Raw genomic sequence first — 25,821 nt, 5'->3', positions numbered from 1 at the left:
TCTTTCTATCTCAGTATTGGGCCTACATTCTTATGCTTCAGCCCTTTTCCATAATGACCCCTCCAGATTGCCACACTCTAGAACCACCACACAGAGGGCGGTGTTACTTCGGTGTGGACATTTCATCTCAAAGTGAGCGGCCAGCTCACATGATTTTCAGGGTTCCTCTCTCTGACCTTCTAAAACATTCTCCAGGTTGAGGCTGAAACTGCTCCCCCAAAGCCCCATAATAGGCATGAACAGATTATCCTCCTCTTCTTGGTTCCCATGGCTAGAATCCTTAACTAATCCTCTCCCCACAAAGTAGGGCTGATTTCACAAGCTGTTATTTCAGCTGCTCGCTCTGCCATCTGCTCTTGATTTGCTTGGTGAACACCTCCAGCATGCTCAGAGCTGCACTGTCACGCTGCACCCCACTCAGCTTCTGGCCCCCCACCCTCAAACACATCTGCATCTGCACACCCCTCCCACACCCCAGTTCTGCCCACAGTCGATCCATCCATCTGCGCTCCAGGCCCCAGCCCCTTGGGAGCTTGAGCTATCAATTACTTGCACTTAGTTCAGAATCTTTAGCCTCTCCATGTTCCATGGCTATTTCATTTATTCAATGTAGTAACATGTTTAAACCTCTCCCATCCTGGAAAAAAAAAGATGTCCTACATTTAACCCTATGTCCCAGGATGCCTGAGATAGCCCTGGTTTAGGCCATGGTCCTGATATAATTACTAACAACACCCTCTTGTCAAAAGTATCTCCTTTGTACAATACATCATAAGGTCACTTGAGGTAGTAGAGCTGTGATTCTCACCCTATCAGGCCCAATTTTCTCTTTGTTTAACAACTATTTTAGAATATCCTATGCACTATCTTTAAATGGAAGTGATAGGCAATAGAAACTGCCAATAACAGAATTTCCAAAAAATCAATGTAATGCCCTAAATAGAATGCCAAATGGAAAATGAAGATTTTTTAAAAGTAGCTTAAACTAAAATTGTATGTGCAGTATTTTGATGTATAAATGCTTAGGTAAGTGACTTACACTTCTGGCCAAGATGGAGTAACAGAAACCAAAATTACTTTCTGACCTAAAACAACAAAAATACTGGACAAAATATACAAAACTATGGCTCTCAAGCAACAAAGGGAATCAATCACTGGAATCAAGAGTCAAAGGACAATGATCCTCAAGAGATGAGAAACAAAGGAGGCCATCCCCACAACTGACCTCCCCATCACCTTATAAAAGTTTCCAGGCCACAGCACAGGAAGGAAGAATGCAGATGGAGCTCAGAGATCTTCCTGAGTTGAGAAGACAGAACTGTGAATCTGGGAAAGCCAACATGGCTAGAATTCATAGCGCAGAATATTGAGGAGGAGAAGGCTGTACAGAGACAGAGCTCGGGAAATCTGAAGAGAATACTTACCCTCCTTGACTGTTTAACAGAGTAGTGATCAGAGTATGCAGGTAAGAAAACTGCCTAAAAGGCCGGGTGCAGTGGCTCACACCTGTAATTCCAGCACTTTGGGAAGCCAAGGTGGGTGGATCACAAGGTCAGGAAATCGAAACCATCCTGGCCAACATGGTGAAATCCCATCTCTACTAAAAATACAAAAATTAGCCTGGTGTGGTGACACGCACCTGTAGTCCCAACTACTCAGGAGGCTGAGGCAGGAGAATCGCTTGAACCCGGGAGGTGGAGGTTGCAGTGAGCCGAGATCATGCAAAGCCTGGGCAACAGAGCAAGACTCGGTCTCAGAAAAAAAAAAGAAAAAGTAAAAGAAAAAAGAAACCTGCCTGAGAATAGAAAAAGAATCATCCACAAAGATTAAAGAGAGTAGAGGATTCCCAATGCTCACAGGGTGCCAGAAACAGTCACTGTTAACATCAGTCAGAATAGAAAAATCTCATAATTCATTAAGATTGAGTACTTAGAAGGGTTCTGTCTCAGTTGTGAGCAAAACAACCCTAGACCAAATACTATTCTTATGACCTATCAAAGTTTACGGGCAAGATCTGGAAGGCTCAACTTCCAAGTAGCTTAACTGCGTGACAGAACAAAGCTCAGGAATATTTATAGAAATATAAAAACATGCAAGCAGCCAATAAGGTAAAATTGGTGAGCTCTGTCATCTAATCAAAAATCATCAGGGATGTGAAGAGGCAAAAAATATGACACATAATGAGGATAAAAATCAATGATAGAATTAGTAGATAGGATAATAAAATTAGCAGACAAGTACACTTGAAGCATTAATGTTACTGTATTTCATATGTTTTATAAGCTATAGTAAAGACTGGGCCTTTAAACTATGGAAGATACAGGGAAAAACCCAAATTGAATTTCTAGAAATGAACATTACGATGTGTGAGATGAAAAATACATTGGATGGAATTAACAGTAGATTAGACATTGCAGAATAAAATACAAGTGAATTTTAAAACATAGCAATACAAATTATCCAAAATAAAATACAGGGAGAAAAAATACTAAAAAAAAAATAGTAGAGCATCGTCAAGCTGTGGGACACCTTTAAGCCACCTGATACAAGTGAATTTGGAATTCCTAGGAGGAGGAGGGACAGAAAAAATACTTAAAGAAATAAATGTTGAGGCTGAGCGCGGTGGCTCATGCCTGTAATCCCAGAACTTTGGGAGGCCGAGACGGGAGGATCACGAGGTCAGGAGATCATCCCGGCTAACACAGTGAAACCCCATCTCTACTAAAAATACAAAAATTAGCTGGGCGCGGTGGCGGGCGCCTGTAGTCCCAGCTACTCAGGAGGCTGAGGCAGGAGAATGGCGTGAACCCGGGAGGCGGAGCTTGCAGTGAGTGGAGATCACGCCACTGCACTCCAGCCTGGGCGACAGAGCAAGACTGCGTCTCAAAAAAAAAAAAAAAAAAAAGGAAAAAAAAAAAAAAAGAAATAAAGGTTGAAAATTGTGCAAATGCCCAGGCAAAACTAACCTACAGGATGAAGAAGTAGTCAGATGTTTATATTTAAACACATAAATCACTATGGAATTGACAGCTACAGATGCAGACCACTGCAGGAGGTGTTATTTTGGTGACTCGAATTTGAATACTACATGTGCTTTTCTTTCTTGGGTGGGACTGCCTGCTATATTCCAGGATGTTCATCATCCCTAGACCTTGCCTAATAGATGTAGTAATACCCCCCAATCACTGTGCCTGCCCTTTCCCCCAAAAATACTCTCTAGAGTGCAAGGCAATTTCTTTGAGAACGATTAGTCTAGAATAGATCAAGGATCCAAAAACTATGGCCTGTTTTTGTATGGTCTGTAAGCTAAAAATAGTTTTACATTTTTTAAAAATTGTAAAGACGCCGGGTGGGATGGCTCACCCCTGTAATCGCAGTACTTTGGGAGGCCGAGGCAGGCAGATCACGAGGTCAGGAGATCGATACCACAGTGAAACCCTGTCTCTACTAAAAATACTAAAAAATTAGCCGGTCGTGGTGGTGGCGCCTGTAGTCCCAGCTACTCGGGAGGCTGAGGCAGGAGAATGGCGTGAACCTGGGAGGCAGAGCTTGCAGTGAGCAGAGATCACAGCACTGCACTCCAGCCTGGGCGACAGACCGAGACTCCATCTCAAAAACTAAATAAATAAATAAATAAATAAATAAATAAATAAATAAAGTTGTAAAGGAGGAGGAAGAAGGGGAAGAAGAAAAGGAGGAGAAGAAAATAAAGCAGGAAGAGGGGGAGGAAAAGTGGAAGAAGAGAAGAAGTAGAACAAATAGTGGTACTAGAAGAAGGAAGTGGGGAGGGGAAGGGCAGGAGAGGGGGAGAGAAGCAACAGAAACATGTGGCCCATAAAGTCTAAAATAAGACTTTGCTGACCACAGGTATAGATTCCAGGGGGAAAAAGGATATCAGTTGCCCTTTTCTTTGTTTATTTTATTTTATTTTATTTTATTTTATTTTATTTTATTTTATTTTTGAGAGAGATGGTCTCACTCTATTGCCCAGGCTGGAATGCAGCGGTGTGATGGCAGTTTACTGCAGCCTCAAACTCTTGGGCTCAAGTGATCCTCCTGCCTCAGTCTTCCAAGTGGCTAGGACTACAGGTACATGCCACCACGCCCAGTTAACTTTTTTGCTTTGTTTGTAGAAACGGGTCTCACCATTTGCCCAGGCCGGTCTCAAACTCCTGGGCTCAAGCGATCCTCCAACCTTGGCCTCCCAAGGTGCTGGGATTACAGGCATGAGCCACTGGCCCCTTTTTTCAAGGTGTCTATAACCTAAGAGGGAATGTATCTGTTAGGATTCAATCAGAGAAGCAGAACTACTATGCATGATATGCAATAAGAAATTTATTATACCGATTACACTTTATGCAATTGTGGGAGCTGATGAAGAAGTCTATGGAAGGCTGATGTCTTTGTGTCTGGTGGTGGCCAGAAATCACTGCAGGTCAACAGGGCCATCAGTCAGGAAGAAAAGCTGCACGTAACATGGGAGAAAGCAAGGACAAACCGTAACCCATGAGAATGAACTAGAACCCACAGAGACAAACTAAAACCCATGTCTGTCTGTCACTACCTCCAATTTCTTTGGTGGTAACAATCAGAATAAGAAGATGGCACCCTCTGCCACAGAGCTCCACATGTGCCTGTCTGGGACTCTGGGAGCTGAAAGATGGGATCAGATAGAGCTATAGGAGCAAGGGTTCTGGCTGTGGACTCATATCTGCAAGATGGGACACAGCTCTGCAGCAACCTGTGACAGGTGCTCTTCATTGACCTCGGAACATCACAGTTGCTGCTTTGCTTCTGACTTCCAATTCTTGAGCAACTTTCTCCATTGGCCAACCTTAATCCAGAGCCATACAGGGAAAGAAATTCTGGGAAACCTAGTTCTGGTTTAACTAAGGTGAGATAATACAAAGCCATCACAGGGAGAAAAGGCTAGCAATTGTAAAATAATAGGAAAAATACAAAATGAAACAATAATATGAAATGACTGACATATGGGTGAGTTCTGGATTTACAGAAATGTGTAGGAAAGGGTGATCAGTGAGATGGCAAGGACCAGGGAAGCTGTCTTAAGGCCAGTGGGATGTGAACAGGGCTGGGAAGGGAGCATAGGATCTGGTCAGAGATGGAGTAGGGTGGGTACTAGAGGCTGATGAAACAACTCAAGGAGGCCAGGGCTGGTAAGTCTTGGGCTAGGACAGTGAGGAGATTGACTGGACCAGAGAACAAGGCTGGAGGCAGAATTTCAAAGGCTGTGCTATGAAAAGCATTGTTGCCCCTCACTTTTCCGGGCCCCATTGTGAAAAGGATGCTTGGAGAGGATGAATCCAGTGCATGGACTGCTCAGAACAGAGTCCAGCAGCTTGGAGGCTGTGGTCTGAGGAGGTGAAGGTAGAAATGAACACATATTGAATGCCTACAATAAGTCAGACTGGGTTTTTTTGGTTTTTGTTTTTTGAATCTGAGGAAATGGAAAATGAAAGAAGTTTCCCCTTTAGGTGCTGGGGCCCAACAGGTTCAGGGGACTGGATGAACAGAAAGGGCAAAAGCAGGGCATGTCCATGCTAGAACTGAGAAGGATCAGAAAGGAGGGGCTCCCCCAGTGGCTGTGCAGTGGCTACATGGCCAGGAAGGCTGTGCATGGTGCCAGCAGCCACATGGCCAATGGTTCGCCACACACAGAAATGGAGTTTTTCTGGATTGGGGAAGGGACACTGGCAGGGGCATTCACAGCAGGCTTAGTTAGCAACTGGGAGGCACAAAAGTGTGTAAGCAGGAGCACTGGGGTTAGAGCAGCAAGGAAGGATGGTTCCTCTCCTTAGTGAAGGAGAGAAACAAGAAAGCAACAAGCAACAAGAGTACGTCACCCTATCCCACTTTCTCTCATCTTTTTCACTCCCAAGTTCCACCTGTCAGGGTCTATTGACTTCAAGTTATACTACTCCAAGTATTCTATCTTCTAGAACCTTTTATGAAAATTTATGACAAACATACATTTTGCAAAACAATGACACTTACATAAAATGCATCCATTCATTCACAGATCTCTATTGAATATCTATTACGTGGCAGCCTCCATGTTAGGCACTGAGGATAGGACAACTAAGACAAAACCCTGCCCAGCGGCAGGCATAGATCTGTAACTAAGTTTAACCATTAGGGGAAACAGGAAACTCTATTGTCTCTCACTGTGACCTTAGATCTGCTCTCTGGGGATCTTACTCCATCACCCCCTAAAACTCACGCAGCAGACACCCACCCACCCACTCTGTCCCCACCCATGCGTTTCTGGTCACTGTCAGGAAATATAAAAAGTTCTTTGCCTGTAGAATGGTGATTACTAGGGACTAGGGGGTTGGCGGGAAGGGTGGAGAGCAGAAAGGGGTTGGGGGTTTTGTTTGTTTGTTTGTTTTCTTGTTTTGCTTATTATGCTTTAAGTTCTGGGATACATGTGCAGAACGTGCAGGTTTGTTACATACTATAGACTTGCCATAGTGGTTTACTGCCCCCGTCAACCTGTCATCTACATTAGGTATTTCTCGTAATGCTATCCCTCCCCTAGCCCCCCACCCTCCGACAGGCCCCAGTGTGTGATGTTCCCCTCCCTGTGTCCATGTGTTCTCATTGTTCGGAATTTTTTTTTTTTTAAATGGGTGTAGAGTTTCAATTTTGCAAAACGAAAATGTTCTGGAGCTCTATTGCGAAACAACGTGAATGTGCTTAACACTATTGAACTGTATGCTGAAAAACGATTAAGATGGTAAATTTTATCTTAGGTGTTTTTTACCACACACGTACATAAAGTTATTTAGCTATTTCATGTCATACAATATAGTCTCAATTTAGTAAAATTAAAATATCAGTTCTAAGTAATAGTCAAGACTTCAATTTCGTGTAAGGGTTTGGATTTCTTCCCCTGTGACTGGGGCCAGTTGCAGTTGAGAATCTACCTTTAGCAAAGGAGGGCATGAGGGCGATATTGGCATTTATATAATCCTCTTCAACCCTGGATATTGTGAACTATATCACAGCAGGGTGTACACCTTCTGCAATATTGGGAGTAATATTATTCTCTTCCTTTTTGGAAATTACAAACCATATTACAGGGGTGTTGTACACCCCTTGTGATATTGGGAGTAATATCATTCTCTCACTTGTGGATATTAGGAAAAATATCACATGGGGGAAGGGGTATACACCCCCTGTGACGTTGGGCATACTATTATCTTCTCCCCCATTGGATATAAGAACAATATCACAGCGGGGTATACACTTCCTGCAATATTGGAAGTAATATCATCCTCTCCAACACTAGATATCAGGAACAATATCGTAAAAAGGGTATACACTTCCTACAATATTGGGAGTAATATCATCGTCTCCCCTCCCCTCCGCTGGATATTAGGAACAATATCACAAAAAAGGTGTTCACTCTGTGCGATATTGGGAATATCATCATCCTCTCCCTTTCTATATGTTAGGAACAATATCACAAAAGGGGTGTACACCCGCTGCGATATTGAGAGTGATATCATACTCTCCCCTTCTAGATATTAGAAATAATATCACAGGGGAATGTAACACTCATGCGATATTGAAAGTAATATTATCCTCTTCCCTTTCGGATATTAGGAACAATATCACAGGGGGGTGTACATCCCTTGCGATATTGGGAATAATATCATCCCCTGCCCCCATCGATATTAAGAAAAATATCACAGTGGGGGTGTACCCCCCCCCACGATACTGAGATTAATATCTATCTCTTCGCCTCCCCGGTTATTAGGAACAATATCACAAGGGGTGTGTACATATCCTGCTCTGTTGGGAGTAATATCATCCTCTCTTCCCCTGCGTATTACAAACAATATTACAGGAGGGTTTGCCCCCATGCAATACTGGAAGCAATATCATCTTCTCCCCCACCCCAAATACCATAAACAATATCACAGGGGGATGTACAACCCCTAGGATATTGGGAGTAATATCATTCTGTCCCCTCCTGGACATTACGAATAATACCATAGGGGAGTGTACACCCCCTGCGGTATTGGAAGTAGTATCATCTTTCACCCCCCTCGATATTACGAACAGTATCACAGGGGAGTGTACATTCCCTGCGATATTGGAAGTAATATCATTTTCTCTTCCCTTGGATATTACGGACAATATCAAAGGGGGACGTATACACAGGGTGTTTACGATATTGGGATTGATATCATCCTCTCCCCTTCCCTGGATATTGTGAACAATATCACAGGGGTGTATACACCCCCTTGGATATTCGGAGTAATATCATCCTCTTCCCCCGCATATTTCGAACAATATCACAAGTGGGTGTACACCCTCTGCAATATTGGGAGAAATATCATCCTCTCCCCTTCTGGATATTACAAACTATAACACAGGGGGTGTACACCCCATGCGATATTTGCAGTAATATCATCCTCTTCTCTCCTGGATATTACGAAAAATATCACAGAAGGGCGTACACTCCTGGGATACTGGGAGTGATAGTATCCTGTTTCTCCCTGGATATTACGAAGAATATCACAGAAGGAGGGTAAACTTGCAGCAATATTGGGAATAATATCATCCACTACCACCCTGGATATCGTGAACAGTATCACAGGTGGGTGTACACCTCCTGCGATATTGGGAGTAATTTCATCCTCTCCCACCTTGGATATTTCGCACAATATCACAGGAAGGTAACCACTGCCTGCGATATTGGCATTTATATCACCTTCTTCACCCCTGGATATTATGAACAATATCACAGGGGGGTGTACACCCCTTGCAATATTGGGAGTAATATCCTCTTTCCCCTGGAAATTACAAACCATATTAGAGGGGTGATGTACACCTCTTGCGATATTGAGAGTAATAAAATCCTCTCCCTGCTGGAGATTAGGACCAATGTCACAGGGAGGGGTGTACAGCCCCTTCGATAGTGAGATTAACATTATCCTCTCCTCATTTGGATATTAGGAACAATATCATAAGGCAGCATACAATTCCTACAATATTGGAAGTAATATCATCCTCTCCCACCCTGGATATCAGGAACAATATCACAAAAGGGGTGCACACCCCCTCTGATATTGGTAGAAATATCACCATCTTCACCCCTGGATATTATGAAAAATATCACCAAAAAAGTTGTTCATCCCCTGGGATATTGAGAGTAATATCATCCTCTCTTCACTCTATATTAGGGAAAATATCACAGGGGTGGTGTACACCTGCTGTGATATTGGGAGTAATATCATCCTTTTCCTCCCTAGATGTTAGGAACAATATCATAGCAGGGGTGGAAATTTCCTCCGCTTTTCGGAGTAATATAATTTTCCCCCCTCCTGGTTATTAGGAACAATATCTCATGGGGGTGTACATCCACTGCGATCTTGGTAGTAATATCAGCCTCTCCCCCTTTGGATATTAAGAACAATATAACAGGGAGGATGTACATCCCCTGCGATATTGCGAGTAATATCCTCTCCACCCTGGAATATTAGGAACAATATCACGGCGGAGGGTGGGGTGATATTGGGGGTAATATCCTTTCCACTCCTGGATATTAGGAACAATATCACAGGGGAAGTGTACTCCTCCTGCTATATTGGGAGTGATATTATCCTCTACCCCGCCTGGATATTTGGAACAATATCACGGGGGCGGGGGGATGTGTACACACCCTTCCATATTGGGAATAATATTATCTCTTATCTCCCTCAATATTAGGAACAATCTCACCGAAAGGGTGTACACCCCCTGCGATATTGGGAGAGATATTACCCTCTTTCCAACTGGATATTAGGAATATCTCAGCTAGGGTAAACATCTTCTGCAATATGGGGAGTAGTGTCATCTTTCTTCACTCTGGGCATCAGAAACAATATCACAGAGGGGGTGTAGACCGGTTACGACTATGGGAGTAATATCATCCCGTCCTGGATATTAGGTACAATATCACAAAGGGGGGTGTACCCCCTCTGCTATATTGAGAGTAATATCCTCTTTTTCCCCGGATATTAGGAGCAAATCACTCTGTGGGTATACACCCCCTGTGATATTGAAAGTAATATCATCCTCTCCCGCTTTTTAAATTAGGAACAATATCACAGGGGAAGGATGTACACAACCTGAGATATTGGGGGTAATATTATCCTCTTCTTTCTGGATATTAGGAAAATGTCACGGGAGAGTGTACTCACCCTATGATATTGGGAGTAATTTCATCCTCTCCCCTTCTCGATATTAGGAATAATATCACAAAAAAAAAGTGTACACTACCTGGGATATTAAGAGTAATATCACTGTCTCCCACCCTGCATATTACAAACAATATCACAGAAAGGGGTATACCCCCTGCAATATTGGGAGTAATATTATCCTGTTACCTCCTGGATATTACGAAGAATATCACAGCAGGGTGTACACTTTCTGTGATACTGTTTGTATATTATCCTCTCCCCTCTTGAACTTTACAAACAATATCACAGAAGGTGTACACCTCCTGCGATATTGGGAGTAATATCATTCTTTCCCCTCTTGGATATTACAAACAATACCACAGAAGGGTGTACACTCTTTGCAGTATTGGAAATAATGTCATCCTTCCCTCCCTGTATATTACGAACAATACGACAAAAATTTGTACACCATCCGCGATATTGAAAGTAATATCATCCTCTCCCCCTCCCCCCAGATAATACAATGATATCACAGTGGGACGTTCACCCCCTATGATATTGACAGTAATATCATCCTCTCCCCCCCGGGTATTATGAACAATAACACATGGGAGTGTACACCCTCTGCAATATTAGAAGTAATACCATTCTCTCCCCCCTGGACATTACAAACAATATCATAGTTGGGTATACACCCCCTGTGATTATGGGAGTAATATCCTCTCCCTTCCTGGATATTATGAACAATATCACAGGGGAATGTACACCCTCTGCAATATTGGAAGTAATATTGTCGTCTCTCCCGTAGATATTAGGAACTACATCACAGAGGGGTGTACGCCCCCTGTGATATGGAAAGTAATACCTCTCCCCTTCTGGATATTACAAACAGTATCACAGCTGGGTGTACACCCACTTCAATATGGGGAGTTATATCCACCTCTTCCCACCGGATATTATAAACAATATCACAAAAAGGTGTACACTCCCTGTGATATGGAGAGTAATATTAGCCTCTCCTTCCCTGGATATTATGAACAATATCACAGGGTGGGGTGCACACCTCCATGTGATATTGCTCCTAATATCTATGAGGGGAGAAAATGATATTACTTGCAATATCGCAGGGGGTGTACACCCTCTTTGGGATATTGTTCCTAATATTTAGAAGGGAGAGGGTGATATTACTGCCAATATCGCAGGGGGTGTACACCTCCCTTGTGATATTGTTTCTAATATCAAAGCGGGGAGATGATGAGGTGTACAGTTTCTGTGATATTGGGAGTAATATTATCCTCTCCGTCTTGGAATATTAAGGATAATATTACAGGGGGGGTGTACATCCCCTGCGATTTTAATAATAATATAATTCTCTCGCCCCCTGCATATTTAAAAACATCACAGAGTGGGTGTACATTTCCTGCGATACGGGGAATAATATCATCTTCTCCCCTTCTGGATATTAGCAACAATATCACTCGGGGTTGTACACTTTCTGCGATATTGGGAGTAATATCAACCTCTCCATCTTCGAATATTAAGAACAGTATCACAGGGTGAATGTACACTCCCTATGATATTGGGAGGAATATCAGCTTCTCCCCTCCACGGATATTAGGAACAATATCCCAGAGTGGGTGTACAACTGCTACGTGGGGAGTAATATCATCCTCTCCCTTCCTGGATATTAGGAATAATATCACAGGGTGGGTGTACACAGCCTGCCATATTGGGAGAAATATCATCTTCTTCTTCTCCGAATATTAGAAAGAGTATCACAGAAGGAGCGTACACTCCCTTCAATATTGGGAGTAATATCATTTTCTTCTTCCGTGAATATTAGGAGCAATATCACCGGGTGGATGTACACCCACTGCTATATTGGAAGTAATGTCATATTCTGCACCCTGGATATTAGGATCAATGTCACAGCATTGGTGTACACCTACTGTGATATTGAAAGTAACATCATGCTTTCCCTCCCTAGATATTAGGAACAATATCACAGATGGGTGTAAACCCACTGCGGTATTAGGAGTAATATTGTTATTAATTATTAAGCGTTTATTTTAACATTTATATTAATTACAAACATTAATATCAATCAATATTAATTATTAATATTATTTTACAGTTATCAATATTAATATTTTTGTTAATAATTATTATAATTTTATTATTAGTAATATTCTGTTCATTAATATTAATAATTATATTATTATCATAAGTATAATTATCAATGTTAATAGTTAATATTAATCATTAGGCCGAGCGCGGTGGCTCAAGCCTGTAATCCCAGCACTTTGGGAGGCCGAGACGGGCGGATCACGAGGTCAGGAGATCGAGACCATCCTGGCTAACACGGTGAAACCCCGTCTCTACTAAAAATACAAAAAACTAGCCAGGGGCGGTGACGGGCGCCTGTAGTCCCAGCTACTCGGGAGGCTGAGGCAGGAGAATGGCGTGAACCCGGGAGGCGGAGCTTGCAGTGAGCTGAGATCCGGCCACTGCACTCCAGCCTGGGCGGCAGAGCGAGACTCCATCTCAAAAAAAAAAAAAAAAAAAAAATTTAATCATTATATTATAAATATTAGCATTAATAAGTACTACTAATTTTTAATTATTAATATTAACAATTATTAATATTATTCCTGATATCCCGGGGGGAGAGGATGATTTTACTTCCAATATCGCAGAAGGTGTACATCCCCCGTGATGTTGTTCCTAATAGCCAGGGGGTAGAGAATGACATTACTCCAAATATCGCAGTGGGTGTACATTCGTTTTGTGATCTTGTTCCTAATATCCGTGGGGGAGAGGATGATATTACTCCCAATATCGCAAGGGGTGTAGACCTGCCCTATGATACTTTCCCTTATATCCAAAGGTGGAAAGGATGATATTTTTCCCAATTTCACAGGGGATGTACACCACTCCTGTGGTATTGTTCCTAATATTCAGGGGGTGAGAGGATAATATTATTCTCAATATCGCAGGAGGTGTACACTTCCCAGTGACATTGTTTCTAATATCTAGGGACAGAGAGGATGATATTACTCCCAACATAGCAGGAAGTGTACACCCCTTCTGTAACATTGTTTTTAATACCCAGCGAAGGAGAGGAAGAAACTGCTTCCAATATCCCAGCGGGTATATACTGTTTTGTGATATTGTTCCTAATATCCCAGGAGGGAGACGACGATATTAATGGCAATATCACAGGAGGTGTACACCAGCCTGTGATATTGTTCTGAATATCCAGAGGGGAAGAAAATGATATTACTCCCAATATCTCAGGGGGTGTATATCCCCCTGTAATATTGTTTCTAATATTCAGGGGAAAAAGGATGATATTATTCCCAATATCGCAGGGGGTGTACACACCTCCTATGGATGACAATATCACAAGAAGTGTACATCCCCTGTGATATAGTTCCTAATATCTAGGTGTGGAAAACATGATGTTACTCCCAATATTGCGTGAGTTGTAAAACCCCATCGATATTTTTTCCACAATCTGAAAGGGAGAGGATGATATTACTCTCAATATTGAAGGAGGTGTACACACCCCCTGTGACATTGTTCCCAATATCCAAGTCGGGAGACGATGATATTATGCCCGATATCGCATGGGATGTACACCCATCCTGGGATATTGTTCCTAATATCGAGGGGGGGAGAGGATGGTATTACTCCTAATATTGCAGTGGCTGTACACCCCCCTTGTGATATTGTTCCTAATATCTTAGAGGGGAGAGGCTGATATTACTCCCAATATCGCAAGGGGTGTACACCCACCCAGTGATAGTGTTCTTAATGTCCAGGAAGGAAAAGGATGTTACTCCCGATATCGAAGAGATTGTACACACCCCTTGTGATATTGTTCCTAATACCGGGGGAGAGTGTATAACATTATGCCCAATATCGCAGGGAGTGTACACCCCCCTTGTGATACTGTTCTTAATATTTAGGGGGGAAGACAATGATATTACTGTCTATATCGCAGGGGTAAACAACAACACTGTGATATGGTTTTTAATATTCAGCACACCCCCTGTGATATTGTTCCTAATATCCAAGGGTAGAGAGGATGATATGACTCACAATCTGGCAGGGGGTGTTCACCCCCTCCATGATATTGTTCTTAATATCCAGGGGGGAAGAGTATAATATTACTCCCAATATTACAGGGAGTGTACATGCCCTCTGTGATACTGTTTCTGATATTCAGGGAGGGAGATGATGATATTACTCCCAATATCATAAGGGGTGTACATTCCCTTGTGATATTGTTCTTAATATTTAGGTAAGGAGAGAATGATATTACTCCCAATATTGCAGAGGGTGTACACCCTTTCTGGGATATTATTCCTAATATCAAGTGGGGGAGAGGATGATATTACTCCCAATATCACACAGGGTGTACACCCTTTTTGGGAGATTGTTTCTAACATCACGTGGGGGAGAAAGTGATATTACTCCCAATATCGCAGGGAGTGTACATCCCCCTGTTATTTTGTTTTTAATATCTAGGTTGGGAGAGGAGACAATACTCCCAAAATCGCAGGGAGTGTAGACCCCTCCTGTGATATTGTTCCTAATATCCAGGGAAAGAGAGGATGACATTACTCCCAACAGCGCAGGGTGTGTACACACCCACTGTGATAATGTTCCTAATTATCACATAATCAATGTCATAGGGTGAGTGTATACCTACTGCGATATTAAAACTAATATGCTCTCCATCACTGGATATTAGGAACAATATCACAGGTAAGTGTACACCCCCGGGGGTATTGGGAGTAATAATATTGTTAATTATTAATGTTAATAGTTATTATCCATCTTAATACTAATTAAAAGTATATTATTAATTATTAATAGCTAATGATTTTAATTATATGATTATGTTTGATTAAAATTATTAATATTGATGTTATTTGTCAATAACATTAATTATTAATCTTAATATTATTTTAATATCATTATTTATTTACTATTGATTTAATTAAGTAACATTACCTACTGATATTATTTTTATTAACAATAACGATATTACTATTATTAATAGTAATCTTTAATATTTATGAATATTAATTTTAACTATCGTTATTATAAGTATTAATATCGATGATACTATTATTATAGTTATTAGTATTAATAACTGATATTGTTGTTCCTGACATCCAGAGGGAGAGGATGATATTACTCCCAATATCGCACGGGTTGTAAAACCCCTTTGATATTTTGCCTATAATCCCGTGGGGAGAGAATGATATCGAAGAAGGTGTACATCCCCGCTGTGACATTATTATGGGTGCACACCCCCCCGTGACATTATGCCCAATATCCACGTTGAAAGACAATGATATTACGCCCAATATCGCAGGGGATGTACACCCACCATGGGATATTGTTCCTTATACCGCCAAGAGGAGAGGATGATATTACTCCCAATATCTCAGGGGCTGTACACCCCTCCTGTGATATTGTTCCTAATATGCTAGGGTAGAGAGGATGACATTATACCCAGCATCGCAGGGGGTGTACACCCACCCAATGATATTGTTCTTAAAGTCCAGGAAGGGAAAATAATGTTATTACTCCCGATATCAAAGAGGTTGTACTCCCGCCCTGGGATATTTTTCCTAATATACACCCCTCCTGTAATATTGTTTTTAATATCCAAATATAGAGAGGATGATATTACTCCCAATATCGCAGGGATGTACACCCCTCTTGTAATACTGTTCTTAATATTTAGGGAGGGAGACAATGATATTACTGTCCATATCACAGGGGTCACATCATCCCCATGATATTGTTTTTAATATTCAGTTTGGGAGAGGATGGTAATAATTTCAATATAACATTGGAGACACCCCCTGTGATGTTGTTCCTAGTATCCAAGGGAAGAGAAATGATATGACTCACAATATGACAAGGGGTATACAGCTCCTCTATAGTATTTTTCCTAATATCCAGGGAAGATTAGAATGATACTGTTTCTAATTTCTAGGGAGGGAGAGGATGATATTACTCCCAATACTGTAGGGGTGCACACCCTTCCCATGACATTGTTTTTAATATTTAAGTGGGGAGAGGATGATATTACTCTCAATATCTCAGAGGGTGTACACTCTTCCTGGGATATTGTTTCTAATATTAAGTGGGGGAGAGAATATTACTCCCAGTATCGCAGGGGGTGTACAATCCCCGTTATTTTGTTCCTAATATCCAAGTTGGGAGAGGATAATACTACTGCCAATATCGCAGGAGTTGTACACCACACCTGTGATATTATTCCTAATACTCAGGGGAAGAGAGAATGACATTACTCCCAATAGTGCAGTAGGTGTACACACCCCTGTGATATTGTTCCTAATATCCAGTGGAGGAGATGATGATATTACCGGCCATATCGTGGGGGTTGTACACTCCCTCTGTGATATTGTTTTTAATATCCAGTGGGTAGAGGATGACATTACTCCCAATATCATAGTGGCTATACACCAACTCTGTGATATTACTCTTAATATCCAGGGAGGGAGAGGATGACATGACTGTCAGCATCGCAAGGGGTGGACACTCCTTCTTTGATATTGCTCCTAATATCCATGGGGGAGAGTATGATATTAATCCCAAAATCACTGTGGGTATACACCCCTTTTTGATATTGTTCCTAATATCCCGGGGGAGAGTTTATGATATTACTGGCTGTATCACAGGATGTGTACACCAGCACTGTTATATTGTTTCTTATTTCCAGCAATGAAGAAGTTGATATTACTCCCAAAATAGAATGGGCTGTAAACCCCCACAAGATATCGTTCCTAATATCCAGGGGGAAAAGGATGATATTACTTTCAATGTTGCAGCAGGTGTATAATCCGCCTGTTATATTGTTCCTAATATCTAGGGTGGGGTGAGGATGATACTACTCGCAATATCACAGAGGGTGTACACCGCCCCTGTGATATTGTTCTAAATATCCACTGGGGTAGAAAATTATAATACTCCCAATATCACAGGTGGTGTAAACGCCCCCCGATATTTTTTCTAATATCCAGGTGAGGTAGGATGATATTACTCCTAATATCACAAGTGGTGTATGCACCTTCTTTGATATTTTTCCTACTATTTACTTGTGGAGAGGATGGTATTACTCCCAGCATCAAAAGAAGTGTACACACCCCCTATGATATTGTTCCTAATATCCAGGTTAAAAGAGGATGATATTACCCCCAATATCACAGGGGGTTGGGTATACACTCCGCCTGTGATATTATTTCTAATATCCAGAGGAAGAGAGAATGATATTACGCCCAATAGCGCAGGGGCTGTACACACCTTGTGATATTGTTCCTAATATCCAGGGAAGGAGACGATGATATTATTCTCAATATCGCAGGAGGTGTACACAGCCCCGTGATAATGTTTCTAATATCCACAGGGGGAGAGGATGTTATTATGCCCAATATCACAAGGGGTGAACACTCCCTTGTAATATTGTTCCTAATTTCCAGAAAGGGAGAGGATGATATTACTCCCAACATTGCAGGGGGTGTACACCTCCCCTGTGATACCGTTTCTAATATCCAGGGTGGAGAGGATGACATTACTTTCAAAATCGCAGGGGGGTGTACATTCCCCTTGTGATATTGTTCCTAATATCAATGAGGGAAGGGGATGACATTACCACAAATATTGGAAGAGGTGTACACCTTTCCTGTGATATTGTTCCTAATCTCCATTTTGGGAGAGGATGATATCACTCACAATATCGCAGGGGTTGTACACTTCCCCTGTGATATTGTTCCTAATATCCAAGTTGGGAGAGGATGGTATTACTCCCAATATCGCTGGGGGTGTACACCCCTTCTGTGATATTGTTCCTAACATCCACAGGGGAAAAGATTAATATTACTCCCAATATCCCAGGGGGTGTACATCCCCACTGTGATATTGTACCTAATATCAAGGGGTAGAGAAAATGATATTACTCTCAATAGCGCAGTGTGTATACACCCTTCCTGTGATATTGTTCCTAATATCCAGGGGCTAAAGATTGATATTACTCCCATATCCAGGGGATAGAGGATGATATTAAACCAATTATCGCAGTGGGTGTACACAACCCCTGTCATATTGTTCCAAATATCCAAGCAGGGAGAGGATGATATTACTCAAAACATTCCTGGGGGTGTATGCACCCCTCTGTGATATTGTTTCTAATATACAGAAAGGGAAAGGATGATATTACTCCCAATAAACAGAAGGGTACAATTCCCATGTGATTGTTCTGAATATCTAGGGTGAGAGAGGATGATATTACTCCCAACATTGCAGAAGGTATAAACACCTTCTGTGATATTGTTCCTAATATCCAGGGAGAAAGAAGATGATATTACTTTCAATATCGCAGGGGGTGTGCACACACCCCCATGATATTGTTCCTAATATCCAGGGGAAAGTGTACACCTCCCTGTGATATTGTTTCTATTATCCAGAGGAGGAGATGTTGATATTACTCCAAATATCGCCGGGGGTGCACACCCCACTTGTGATATTGTACTTAATATTTAGCGGGAAAGAGGGGGGTGATATTACCAATAACGCAGGGGAAAGTCAACCCCCCTCATTTGGGGAGTAATATCATCCCCCTCTCCTTCACTGGATATTACAAGCCATATGACAGGGAGGTGTCCACCCCCCACCATATGGGGAGTAATATCACCCCGCTCTCCCCCCACCTACAGCTTCTTTCTGCTAAGGTCCTCTTTCCCCTCCAGGTGGCTTTCTTGGGCAGGGCATAAAAGAAATTATGTCGTTTTCTTGCCCAGATTTGTTCGCAAGCCCATGAGAAATACTCAGTGAGTCTTGCAAAAATCCAGTGTTACAGCAGATAAGCCAGCCAGCTAGCCATGCCCTACAGGGGAGATGTATTGTCATGATTCCCCCCTCTTTTACCTGCTGACTCCTCCTCAGCCCTCCGGACTCTGCTTAGGTGCCTCTTCCTCCAGGTTTACCGCTCCTGTCCCCATCCTTCCTTACCTGCTCTCCTAATACCATGGGCTGACCCAGCGCAGCATTTCTCACACATCTTACAGCTGCCTGCTTCCTTGTCTATCAGGACTCCACAGCCTGGAGGTGAGGGCAGCATCTGCTTTGATCATCATTGTATCCCTTGCTCCTACCGCAGCACTTAACACAGAGTAATTCCTCAGTCAACATTTTCCAAATAAATCTACACATCAAGTGAAAATTAGGCTGAGCAGAAATAAAGTAAATGATAAAGTACAAGAGAAGGACATACCTGTTATTCTAGGCATGCTAATTCTCGTTTTAGAATTGCTGTGGCTATTTCATGTTATTCTGCCAGGCTTCAGTGTTAGGCAAGGGTAGTTCTCTGTGTGAGCAGGGACAGCCCTCCTGAAAGGTCCTGATGGTCCTGGGAAGTGATGGTACATGTGACTCATTCCTCACACCAGAAGGCTAAGCCAAACTAGCAGGAGAGCTGCAGCAGGAACCTTCTGGCAGGAAAGAAACAGCATGCTCTGTATACCAGCCGTGTGTGCCTGGAAATCAAGGATGCCCACCACGTGAAGACTAACCAGGATGCAGAGAGAAGGACGTCAGGCGAGATCCCACCCATGCTTAGGGACACAACATGTTTATTAGCATCATTACATACTAGCTGACATGTATAGGGCATTGAGCATGTGCCAGGCGCTGTGCTAAGCACTTCACATACACTATTCCATGTCATCCCTACCATTGCCCTGTAAGGTGAAACTTATACATATCACCATTATGTAGATGGGGAAATTGAGGCTTGGAGAGATTAAGTTGTTTGCCTGAGGTCACAAAGCTAGTAAGCAGCAGAACTGAAATCCAAACCAACAGAAATTCCATCTACAGACCCAACTCCTCACTGCCATCTATCCTTGGAAACTAGACTAGTCCCCAAGGAAACATGAATCTACATTTTATTTCAACAAATAAGAGTTGTTTCCTTACAGTAGGTATTTAAATAGTTTTAATAAAAATTTAAAATCTATTCCAAGATTAAAGTTTCAATGCCATCAAACATCAAATATATATATGAAAATACATTTGTATAATTTATAAACAGATACATCATCTGCTATGAAGTGCTGGATCCAGTGCATCAGAAAATACACGCAAATAAACAATACCCGACAGCATTACATAAAACATCAGTTGCTTACCAAATCGGCATTAAATACTTAAGGACTGCGACCTATTAATTAAAGTATTACAAATCCAGCCTTATCTAAAAATGTCTATTTGTCCTAGGAAAATAATACGTTTTTAAAACAATAATTTAGTAATTTGAATAATATTTAGATCTATCTAAACTTAAAGCCTATATATATACTACCCTTTTACATGCTTACCAATATTACAGACACAATAAACTTTATCATGTATTTTTGACAATGTGCTAGGAATTGTTTGAAATATAAAGAAGAATAAGATTTTGTTTTCACCATCTCAGAGATTGCAGGTAGTGGTGCACACAGGAACCCGTGAAAATAACAGCAGGATAAAATAGAAGAAATTATAGAAGCCAATGTAGCATGGAAAAATGGACATGGAAATGGAAATTTTATTTCACGTGCATACTCATTAAAGAAATAAGAAGCCTAAAAAAGTTAGCTACCTTCGCGTTTTTATCACTTATATCTTACACTCAAGTGAACTTTTTTTATGTCTAATCTAATATCGTTCAAATCCTGAGTCCCTTTAATTAAGTTATCCGGAAATGAATTATGAGCACAGAATTTGTGATATTACTCTATCTGCCCCTCGTGGATACTACCACATTTTAGATTTTGTTTTAAAACACAAAACAATATAAAACCTAAAGTGTTTTGTTTGTTGTTGTTTGTTTGTTTGGGAAACAGAGAGTCTTTCTCTGTCACCCAGGCTGGAGTGCAGTGGCACTATCTCGGCTCACTGCAAGCTCCGCTTCCCGGGTTCACGCCATTCTCCTGCCTCAGCCTCCCCAGCATCTGGGACTACAGGTGCACGCTGCCACGGCTAATTTTTTTGTGTTTTTAGTAGAGACGGGGTTTCACCGAGTTAGACAGGATGGTCTCGATCTCCTGACCTCATGATCCGCCGGCCTCAGCCTCCCAAAGTGCTGGGATTACAGGCGTGAATCACCACGCCCGGCCAAAATCTAAAGTTTTAACATAAAATGTCTTTGGATCTTCAACTAAAATATTAAAGATATAAAAAACTTTATTCTTATCAAAATAAAACTAGATTTAAAATTTTCAATGAAATAGTTCGTCGTTTATTTTTCTATAAACATATGGAAAATCATCTGTTTTTAAATTGTAAGACATTACAATTTTAGATTGTATTTGCATTTAGGAAAATTTCACGTAATCTTTCCCAGATCCATGCTTACTCTCATAAAAATTTGTTTTTCAATAGTTGATTCTTCAAAATACCTTTACTAATCCTTCTCCCTCTACAAACAATATTATTATTTGCCAACATTCAAAAGTCTGAATAAAAGACCTTATCCCTGGGAATATTTTGCCAAAAAACTATTACCTGCAGCTACAAAGTCCAGAATGTCTAGTTCTTCAGAACAAACAGTTCAGTTTCTCCCACAAAAATGCAAGGGGGAGAAAAAAGAGGATTGAGGAAATCTAAAAGAGATATAATAGCCCATATCAACCAAACACAATACATAACCCTTATTACCATTCTAATTCAAACCAACCAACGAAAAAAAAGTTTTTAGACAATTGAGGATATTTAAATATTGCCTGGATAAACAGATGCTATTAATGGATTATTTAGGTGTAATAATGGTATTGTGGCTACATGGATAGGAATCTTCTTTTTTATAAATGGGGTCTTGCTATATATTGCCCAGGGTGGTCTTGAACTCCTGGCCTCAAGTGATCCTCCAACCTCAACCTCCCAAAGAGCTGGGATTACAGGGAGGAGCCACTGCACCCAGGCTTATTGATGGAATTATCTTTTAGAGAAATATTCAAAAATATAATACAATGATAGGCTATCTGGGATTTGATTCAAAATAATTCAGTGGGGAGGGGACTCTCAGCAGATAAAGAAGACAGAAGGTTGGCCCAGAGGAGAAATACATAGAGGTTAATTACACTAATCTCTTTAAACTTAAAGAAAATATAAACATTGTTTGAAATATGACATAATGTATCCTATACAACTGATACCTTGAATAACACAATAATAGTCCCCTTAATTTTAGAAACTACTGGTCATAAATATGCTCTTATATATAGATATCTCCTCTATACATAGCAAAATCACATTATTTGACAAAAAGGAAATATCTTAGGCTACATTTAATCGTATTGTTCTCTTTGCCTGGATTTGGGAATGAAACTGCTTCACTGGCTAAGCAAACCATAACTGTCCCAAAATATTCTTAATTACTGATTTCAATAAACATATCCCTTCATTCTCAGAACAACTAAGAAAATGAAGTTTATGTTCAGCTAAACCTGACAATGTTAAGGTACTTGAGTAACAGGGAACTAATGATTAACCGAATTTCATACTGGACTCTCAAATCCTTTTTCTTTTTCTACTCTAATGCTTTCTTTGGATGGGGCGAATTTTTCTATTGTTAGTGATCACCTGTGAAAGTTTTTTGCAGGTGGTGTATATGGAATCAATGAATGTTTAAAATCCATTAAAAAGAATTTCAGTGATTACATGAAAACATAACTAGAAAAACTAAAATATTTTTGTAGAAATTACCAGAAGGTTACATTAACAATTAGAATAAGGTTACTATTTGGACTGTTAATGTGGAAAGAAATTTCTGAGCATTTTTCCAGAAGGCTGGGGAGGAATGAGAATCATGACTCCCCACACTTCCAACAAAATGTGGTGAAGGACTGGTGCAAACTCTCAGAAGCCACCATTTGCTAAATCTCCCCTCTAGCCTTGTTAATCCTTACTGCCATTTGTTTCCATTATTTGTCTCGTAGTTTCTGCTGTTTCTCTAAATTTTCTAACGACCGTTATTCAGTAAAAATGAAAGGAATGGCGCTGTGTGATCTAGGCAGCCTAGAGATGAGATTTTGGAATCATAAGCTACTTTCCAATGTATAAACAGACTTTATTCATTTTGGATACTCACCGTACACAGAATCGGGACACCTGCGAGGGACTTGCTGGCAACCGACAGGCCCCTCTGCTTGCAGCCCTCCGCCAGCCTCCGGAGACCCCTAGTTCACCGGTTCCTGGACGTTCTCTTTCCTCTCCAGGGGCCACCACCTCCACTCCTACTCCTGTAGACTCGGACCTGCTGACCTCAGGGTACGCAGAGGGCTAGTCCTTGCGACTGCCCCGCTTCCCCCGACCCCCTCATCTCTTGGGCCTTCACCCCAGGCCAGCGCAGCCCAGCTTCCTGGGCAAGTTTCACGCTGCCAGGATCCAGTGCGGGGCGACGAAGTGGAGAGCTGGATCAAGACTCCGGAGAGGAATCCGGCTTCGCGGGGCGGCGCGGAGCACAGAGCTGCCCACCTCCGCCGCCTTGGGAAGGTGGCTGGGGTTAGGAGGTGGCTTTGGGCCTGCAAGGAGTCCAGGGGAGGGATTCCCGGTACCGACGGCGCCTACGTCGAGGGGTGCCTGGGTTCTTGGGGACCACGAGAGGAAAAAGAACGAAAATCACACCAGGGAGGAAGAACGCACAGGACGCTCCTCTCTGAAGCAGAGTGCTCTAGTCGGGCGTGGGCCGGAACGCGGTCTAGGGGAGTCTCGCGGCGCCGTTTCCCGCGCTCGGCAGAGGCTTCCAGAAAAACCCGGCGCCCCGGGGCGCCGGGGTATGGAACTGACCGCGCGAGTCTTTCGGCGCGACTGGGTCTCAGGGAGAGAAACGCGCTTCCTGGCGCCGGGGGTCGTGGGACAGAGGCCCGGAGGAAGAATTCGGGGCCCTGGCCCAGGTCAGGCTTCCACCCTGCGACCCGCAGGAGGCCCAGGCAGGAAAGGTGGCGTGCGCGCGTGGAGTTAGTGGTTCAGAAAGCAAACCCGGCCAGGTGCTACCGCCTGAGGGTCCTCGGGAGAGTTTCTTAATTTCTCCGAGTTACCTATTTCTAGTCTGGAAAATGGAGAATTCTACAGTGGCTTCTTCAGTGAGTTCTGGGAGTGCTAAAGGAGGATCCGGTGCCTGGCAGACCGGAAGCAGGGGGGAAACCGTTACTGTTATTAGTGAGATTAGCGGGCAGGACAGTGTAGGGCGAGGGGTGAGGGGGCCTCCCCGCGCCTCCCAGCCCTTCGCGCTCGGCTGCAGCTCTTCTGCTTCCTTTCCTGGGCAGCTCTAGGCTTAGCTATCAGCCAGTCCTCAAGAAGACCATCCCGAGGGTCGACGACCACCCTCGACCCTCGACCCTGAACCCTTCGTGCAACTTGGAAGAGCCGCGATTTTAAAACCGAGCCTCACGGTTACAGAAGCCCGGAATCTGTGAGGTGTCCGGGACCTCCCTGCAGAACCGCGGGGACCCGGCCTGGGATCCAGAGTGTGGCCTCTTATTCTGTGCAGTCAGGAAGGCGGCCAGGTCTGGTCACCGCGCCAAGCACTACGCGCCCCAGGGACGCGTGCTTGCCTAGGGGGCTGCGGCGCCTCCACAACGCCTGGTATGCCCGGCAAGTGCTCGGTGTCGTTGGCGGGTTCGTAGCCGCGCCAGGTGATCGTCCGTTCCGCCAGCCGGGCAGGGCAACCCCTGACGGTCACACCCGAAGGCCGTACCTCTCCACCCCGCCTGGGTGCTTCCAAACAGGTGGACGCGAAGCTCCTGTTTGATCAGAGAATAATGAATGTTTAATTTACTACGCCACTGAACTGATTGTTTAAATATTCACCTTTGGATATGGTTTCATTAGACAAAAATTAGGAGCTTGGAGGCCGTTCCGGGACGGGGTCTGACCCTCTGTCACCCATGTTCGTAGCTGTATTGGTCTGGCCTCGGGCAAGGGAAGGAAGAAAATTCGGAGGGTGCCAAGAAAGCCTAAAGAAAGTCCCTTCTGCGTTCAGCGGCCGGCTGCAGCCGCTCCCCCAGGACGCTTGTTGACAATAAATGAATGGAGGTCAGCCTGGAGACGTTTTCGCACAAAGGGGAGAGGGGAGTTGGAACGTGAACCGGTGAGAACCTGGCATGAAATAGGGCCCCTCTATTCTCAGTTTGTTTCCAAACTCTGAGACTGCCCCAGCTCTGCCGAATTTGCTAAAAGTGGTCTGTTTCGGACCCTGGTGGTGCTATGGTGCTAACGGCTACCTGTGCAAAGAAGAGGGAAGAGTTGGAAGCTGGGGTCGGGGCAGCTACCAAGGGTGGGGCTTGGGAACTTTTCAGAACGTCCTCAGAACCGCAGGAGCCAGGAGGAAATCTCCTGTAGGGGATCTCAGGTAGGTCATGCCGAAGAAATTCCAAGAGATGGGATGGAGAAGAGAAGCCGGAGTAAAAATCGGCCAATTAGACTTCTGTAAAAATGTGCGTCTCCATTTTTGTCCTCCCTCCTGAAGTAAGAAATTCATAGCTGGGGGGTGGGGAGTAGATGGGGGCTGGGGGGAAAACTTTCTCACATTCACAGAGCA

The sequence above is a fragment of the Macaca fascicularis genome, chromosome 15 (genome assembly GCF_037993035.2).
Source record: "Macaca fascicularis isolate 582-1 chromosome 15, T2T-MFA8v1.1".
In the NCBI taxonomy this organism is placed as follows: Eukaryota; Metazoa; Chordata; class Mammalia; order Primates; family Cercopithecidae; genus Macaca; species Macaca fascicularis.
This window is presented reverse-complemented; position numbering follows the sequence as displayed.